We start from the raw sequence: 7,365 nt of genomic DNA on the forward strand, positions 1-7,365 counted from the left end.
GCCCTGCACCCGCAGCCCCGCCCCCTCGCCGGCAGTCCCGCCCCTCACCCGCACAGCCCCGCCCTCACCGCTGCCCCGCCCCATCCACAGCCCCGCCCTCACCCGCAGCCCCGCCCCATCCACAGCCCCGCCCCTGTGCCTGGCTTGGCCTCCCCCGCAGCTGGGCCCGCCTTGGCACGCCCTTCCAGGGACTTGGGGCCAAGTTCTTCCCTGCCGGAGCCGATTTCGTCAGGAGCCGCCCAAAGGGAGGGGGAGGTGAGGACGTGCCTGCTGGCTGTGACTGCAGAGAGGTTCAGTCCGGGACCCCAGGCTGGGGGCGGGCTGGGGGGGCTCTGCGGGTCACTGTGGGGCCTGGAGGATCACGGGGGTCCTTCCTGAGTGTGACCTGGGGGGTGCCCGGCGCCCCCAACAGACGGCCACCCCTGTGTCTGCTCCCGCGCCTCCCTGTTGCACTGAACAACCCCAGGGGTTCTGGCCGCTCTGTTTATTTCTGTAGACTTAAATATAATTTGGGGGGTACTTAAGCTTTCTGTCCTGCCACTGTCCCTGGGGTGCCCTTCCAGGGCACAGCCGGGTCACGGTCAACAACGCCATCTGTCTGGGGCCTTCCTGGGCTCCCCTCTCTCAGAGGGGTTTGCAGGTTTCCACTTTCTTGTTAGTCCACCCCTCCCTCCAGTTCTTGGGCTTCAGCGTGGGCGCGAAAGTGGCGTGTTTGTCAGACTTGGGCCGACTCCTTTAGTGGCTGTAAGACAAGGGAAAGTTGAATTTTTTTAAAAAGATTTATTTATTCATGTATACAGACCTGGGGTACAGGCCAGAGGTGCAGGGGTGATGAGAGGATTCACCAGAGACAGAGCGCGCACCAGAACAGGCAGCTTGATGAAGTGCACTGCTGAGGGGAGCAGCAGGCAACAGGAGAGGCCTGTCGTACCCTGCGGGTCACCTCCAGGGCCGGGGACCGAACTCGCACTGAGGCAGCTGCAGCCAGCTTGCTGTGCTGTGTCCTAATGCGTTGCGCCACCAGAGAGGGCCAGGGAAATTGTGTTATGATTTCTACTTGGATCCTACAGCAACCTTGAAAACAGGCAGCATTTGGCTTCTCTGTCTTAGTGCCTGCGTTATCCACAGGCCTTGTCGATGCTGTATGATAAAGACTAACACAGTAGCCTCAGCGCTGTTGCCCTGAGGTTCCCTCCTTCACTATCAAATAACTGTCGTCCGGAGGCTCTAGGCCCTGCCTATCAGGCGCCCCTCTACATTCACTGCTTTTCCAGCCTTTTACTCCTAACACCCGGTTCTGCCTGATGCCTGAACCTCATTCCCCCTTTCCCCTTTTCTCTTAAGCTGAGAAACCTGTTTATATAAAGCAGGTGCTGCTTTATATCAGTAATTAGCTTTCCTCATTAGTCTGCTATGGGAGCTTCTAGTGTGTGTCCTTGTCATCCTGACAGGTCTTACTACACACAATGCCTCGGACTTCTTGTATTTTGCTGTAAACGGGAACATTTCATCTTTCTGTGGCGGCCTTGTATCCTGTGGTGTGAACAGACTACATCTTCTTGATCCAGTCCTCTGTCAGTGGGCTCTCAGCTTGTTACTTTTGTGTGTGTGTGTGCATGTATCTGGGGTGTAGGCCAAGGTGTGGGGTTGGGGGGGGTGAGAGGATTCACCAGAGGCAGATTGGGGGGCATAACAGACCAAGATACTGAAACACACTGCTGAGGGGAACAGCAGGGAGACAGGAGGGGTCTGCTGCGCCACCTGGGTCACTCCCTGGCTGGGGATAGAACTCAGGCCTTAGCGGTGATAGGGCTTAGACTGAACTGTAGGTCACCAGGGGGCCTGGTTGCTAACAGTTTTTATTGATTATTTGGTTGTAAACATGTGGAGGAAGTTGCCTGACATTCCCTGTGCCTTCCAGTTCCTTTCTCATATTGATGTGTGTTGTAAATGTGTTTTTCATTGTTATAAGATACACATACTATTCCCATACATACCATATACTGTACATACTATAGTATTAAGCCAGGCATTTTATGGCATCAACTACATTCACACCGTTGCACAAATATCCCATCATCCTCCTGTAGAACGTTTCATTCCCCCAGTTAAGCACTGCCACACAGTCCTCTTCAGAAACTGGTTCTCAAGGTGTCATTTTTCCTCATTTCTGCGTTTCTGGCACTTATAACAAACTGTATGTCCAGAGGTTTTTCTCCTCAGAAACCTGTGTTTTCCTCAGATGCTGATTCCGCAGGTGTCACTTTCCCTCAAGTACTGTGTTTCTCACATTTACGATGAAGCACATCACAGGATTTTGCCCTCGGACCCTGTGTTTTCCTCAGACACTGCTTCTCAGGGTGCCACTTCTCACTTTATCCTTCTCACACGATGAAGGATATCTCCATGGATTTTGTCCTCAGAGTACTGCGTTTTCCTCAGAAACTATGTCCCAAGGTGTCACTTTGCCTGTTTTGTTTTTCTCACACTTACGGCCAAGCGTATCTATGCAGGATTTTGTCCTCAGAGACCTGGTTTTTACTCAAACACTGGTTCCCAAAGTGTCACTTTTCCTCAGATTCTGTGTTTCTGAACACATATAATGAAGTGTATCTCCATAGGTTTTTCTTCTCTTAGATGAGACATGCATTTTCCTCTGACACTGTTTCCCAAGGTACGTTTTTCCTCGGATTTTGCATTTCTGATACTTATGACGAAGTGTATCTCTGCAAGTTTTTCTCCTTAGAGACTGTATTTTCCTTAGACATTGGTTCCCAAGGTGTCACTTGTCCTCAGATTTTGCATTTCTGACACTTATGACGAAGTGCATTCTGCAGGTTTTTCTCCTTTGAGACTCACATTTTCCTCAAACACTGTTTCCAAAGGTGTCATTTTTCCTTGGATTTTGCTTTTCTCACACGATGAAGCTTATCAACACAGGATTTTACCCTCAGAGACCTGCATTTGTTGCAGACATTTGTCCCAAAGCGTCACTTTTCCTCAAATTTTGCATTTCTGAACACTTATGATGAAGCTTATCTGCACAGCGTTTTCTCCTCAGGCCTTGTATTTTCTTCAGACACTGTTTCCAAGGTGTCTTTTTTTTTTCCTTTTTGGATTTTGCATTTCTCACACTTATGGTGAATTGTATCTCCAAGGGTTTTCTCTTCTGAGTCTTGCATTTTCCTCAGACAATTGCTTCCAACTTGTCACTTTTCCTCAGATTTTGCATTTCAGACACTGATTCCACAGGTGTCACTTTTCCTCAAATACTGTGTTTCTCACATTTAGGACAAAGCATAGCTCCACAGGATTTTACCCTCAGACCCTACATTTTCCTCAGGCTCTATTTCCAAGGTGTCATTTTCCCTCAGTTTTTGCGTCATTCACACTTAGAATGAAGCTTATCTCCACAAGGTTTTACCCTCATACACCTGTGTTTTTCGCAGACACTGGTTCCCAAGGTTTCACTTTTCCTCAGATTTTGCGTTTCTGAACACTTTTTGACGATATGTATCTCCAAAGGTGTTTTTCTCCTAGGATTTCTGAAATTTCCTCAAACACTGGCTCCCAAGGTGTCACTTTTCCTCAACGTTTGCATTTCTGACACTATGGCGAATCATATCTCCACAGGTTTTTCTCCTCAGAGGACCTGCGTTTTCTTCAGACACTGGCTCCCAAGGGGTCCCTTTTCCTCAGATTTCTCATTTCAAACATTTACGATGAATCAAATCTCCAAGGCTTTTCTCCTCTGAGTCCTGCATTTTCCTCAAACACTGGTTCTCAAGGGGTCACTTTTCCTCAGATTTCGCATTTCTCACATTTATGATGAAGTGTATATCCATGGGTTTTTCCCCTCACAGACTTGCGTTTTCCTCAGACATTGGTTCTCAAGATGTCACTTTTCCTCAGATTTTGTGTCTTTCTCAGGCACTGTGAGAAACAGCTGTTCTCTTCAGGTGTTTCTCCTCAGAGGCCTGCATTTTCCTCAGACACTGGTTCCCAAGGGGTCACTTTTCCTCAGATTTTGTTTGTGAACACTTATGAGAAAGCGTATCTCCACAGGTTTTTCTCCTTAGAGATCTGAGTCTTCCTCATACGTTGGTTTCCAAAGTATCACTTTTCCTCAGATTTTGCATCTCAGACTGTGACAAAGAATAATTTTCTCATGCATTTTTCTCCTCCGATACCTGCATTTTCCTGAGACACTGGCTCCCAATGTGTCACTTTTCCTCATATTCTCAGTCTCTGACACTTATGATGAAGTCGAGTTCTACATAGGTTTTTCTCCTCAGAGACCTGTGTCTTCCTCACACATTGGTTTCCAAAGCATCACTTTCCTCAGATTTTGCATCTCAGACTGTGACAGAGAATAATTTTGTACACTTTTTCTCCTCAGAGACCTGTGTTTTCCTCAGACACTGGTTCAGAAGTTGTCATTTTTCCTTAGATTGAGCATTTCTGACACAAGGAAGCCTATTTCCACAGATTTTCCTCCACAGAGACCTGCCAGTCCCTCAGACATGGATTCCCAATGTGTCACTTTTCCTCAGATTTTGCATTTCTCACACTTACGATGAAACGTATCTCCACAGGTTTTTCCCTTCAGAGACTTGCATTTTCCTCAGACGTTGGCTCCCAGGATGTCACTTTTCTTCAGATTTTGCATCTCAGACACTAGTGAGAGAGTAATTCTCCACAGGTTTCTTTCCTCATAGACCATATTTTCCTCAATGTTTCCCAAAGTATCACTTTTCCTCAGATTTTGAGTCTCATACACTATTGATGGAGAGTAATTCTCCACATGATTTTCTCCTCATTTACCTGCATTATCCTCAGACACTGCTTACCAAAGTGTAATTTTTCCTCAGATTTTGCGTCTCAGACATCTATAGTATGTACTTCTCCTCACGTTATTTTTTCTTTCTCAGTGACATGTATTTTCTTCAGACACGGGCACCCTTATGGTCAATTTTCCTCAGTTTGTCTATCTTAGACACTTATGACAAACTGAAATTCTCCACAGAATTTTTCTTCAGAGACCTGCATTTTCCTCAGAACTTGGTTCCTAAGGTGTCACTTTTCCTCAGATTGTGCATATCAGATGTTTATGCCAAACAGTCATTTTCCACAGGAATTTCTCAACAGAGAACTGCATTTTCCTCAGACACTGATTCCCAGCGTGTCACATTTCCTCTGACTGTGCTTATCAGTCATTTGTGCTGAACAGTCATTCTCCACAGGATTTTCTTCTCAGAGACCTTTTTTCAGACACTGGTTCCAAGTGTCACTTTTCTCAAATCTCAGATATTGCATCTCAGACATGTACACTATGCCCTATGCACTTCTGTTTTTTGGTGTTTTTTTTTTGTTTTTTTTTTTTGTTTTTGACTCAGAGACGTATGTTTTCTTCAGCTACGGGCTACCTTAAGGTAACTTTTCCTTAGATGTTCTGTTCTATGAACTTATGACAAACTGAAATTCTCCACAAGATTTTCTACTCAGGGACTTGCATTTTCTCCAGACATTGGTTCCCAAAGTGTCACTTTTCCTCAGATTTTGTGTCTCAGACACTTATGACAAACTGAAATTCTCTACAGGATTTTTCTTCAGAGAGCTGCATTTTCCTCTGATACTGGTTCCTGAAGTGTCACTTTTCCTCAGATTTTGTGTCTCAGATGTTTGTGCTGAACAGTCATTCTCTACAGGATTTTCTACTCAGAGGCCCGTATTTTCTCAGATACTGGTTCCCAAAGTGGAACTTTTCCTCAGACTTTGCAGCTCAGATATGAACATATGTATTTCTCACGTTTATTTTTTGCCTTAGGGACATATGTTTTCTTCAGACATGGGTTCCCTTACAATTATTTTTCCTCAGATTTTCCATCTCAGACCCTTATGACGAACTGAAATTCTCTATGGGTTTTTCCTTCAGAGACTTGCATTTTCCTCAGACTCAAGTTCCTAAAGCATCACATTTCCTCACATTTTTCTTCTCAGACGTTTGTGCCAAATAGTCATTCTCCAGACGGTTTTTTTTCCTCAGAGACCTTCATTTTCTTCAGTCACTAGTTCCCAAAGTGTCACTTCTTCTCAGATTTTGCATCTCAGGTATGAATGGTATATAGTTCTCCTCACTTTATTTTTTCCTCAAGGATATGTATTTTCTTCAGACACAGGTGCTGTTAAGGTTACTTTTCCTTCTCAGACACTTCTGATGAACTGAAATTCTCCACAGTATTTTCTCCTCAGACCTACATTTTCCTCAGACACTGTTTCCCAAAATGTCACTTTTCCTCAGATTTTGCATCTCAGACATTTGAGCTGAATCGTCATTCTCCACAGAATGTTCTCCTCAGAGATCAGCATTTTCTGCAGACTCTGGTTCCCCAAGTGTGTTTTTTCCTCAGATTTTGCATCTCAGACATGAATGGTATGTACTTCTCACATTGTTGTTGTTGTTTTTTTTTTTCTAAGTGACATGTTTTTTTCAGACAGTTTCCCTTAAGGTCACTTTTTCTTAGATTTTCCATCTCAGACATTTATGATGAACTGATATGCTCCACAGGTCTGAATTCACAGTCCTGAATTTTCCTCACACACACGTTTTGAAAGTGGCACTTTTACTCAGATTTTGCATCTCAGACATGTATGCTATGTGTTCTCCTCACTTTTTTTTTCTCTCAGAGATGTGTGTTTTCTTCTTAGACGGGTTCTGCTAATTCAGTTAATGTCACATTTCTTCACATTTTGTGTCAGGCAATTGTGGAAACTGTCATTCCTGCACAGGATTTTCTCCTCAGAGACTCGTTTCTTTCAGACATTGGTTCCCAAAGTGTCACTTTTCCTCATATTTTGCATCATAGACATTTGTGCCAAAGTCATTCTCCACAGGATTTTCTCCTCAGAGATCTGCATTTTTTTCAGACACTTGTCCCAAAGTGTCACTTTTCCTCAGATTTTGCATCTCAGACATATATGGTATGTAGTTCTCCTCACTTTTTTTTCTCAGTGACATGTGTTTTCTTCAGACACAGATTCCCCTAAGGTCGCCTTTCCTCATATTTTCCGTTTCACACACTTATGATGAATTGAAATTCTCTACTGAATTTTTCTTCAGAGACCTGCATTTTCCTCAGATACTTGTTCCCAAAGTGTCACTTTTCCTCATTTATTGCATCTCAGACCTTAATGCTATGTGTATTCCTCATGGCTTTCTTTTTTTAATCTCAGAGATGTGTGCTTTCTTCATAGATGGGTTCCATTAATGTCACTTTCCTTCAGATATCGCATCTCAGACATTAAGAGGAACAGTCATTCTTCTCAGGATTTTCTCCTCAGAGACCTGTTCATTCCAGACACTGG

This window comes from Condylura cristata, unplaced genomic scaffold, assembly GCF_000260355.1.
Source record: "Condylura cristata isolate star-nosed mole 26May11 unplaced genomic scaffold, ConCri1.0 scaffold00020, whole genome shotgun sequence".
In the NCBI taxonomy this organism is placed as follows: Eukaryota; Metazoa; Chordata; class Mammalia; order Eulipotyphla; family Talpidae; genus Condylura; species Condylura cristata.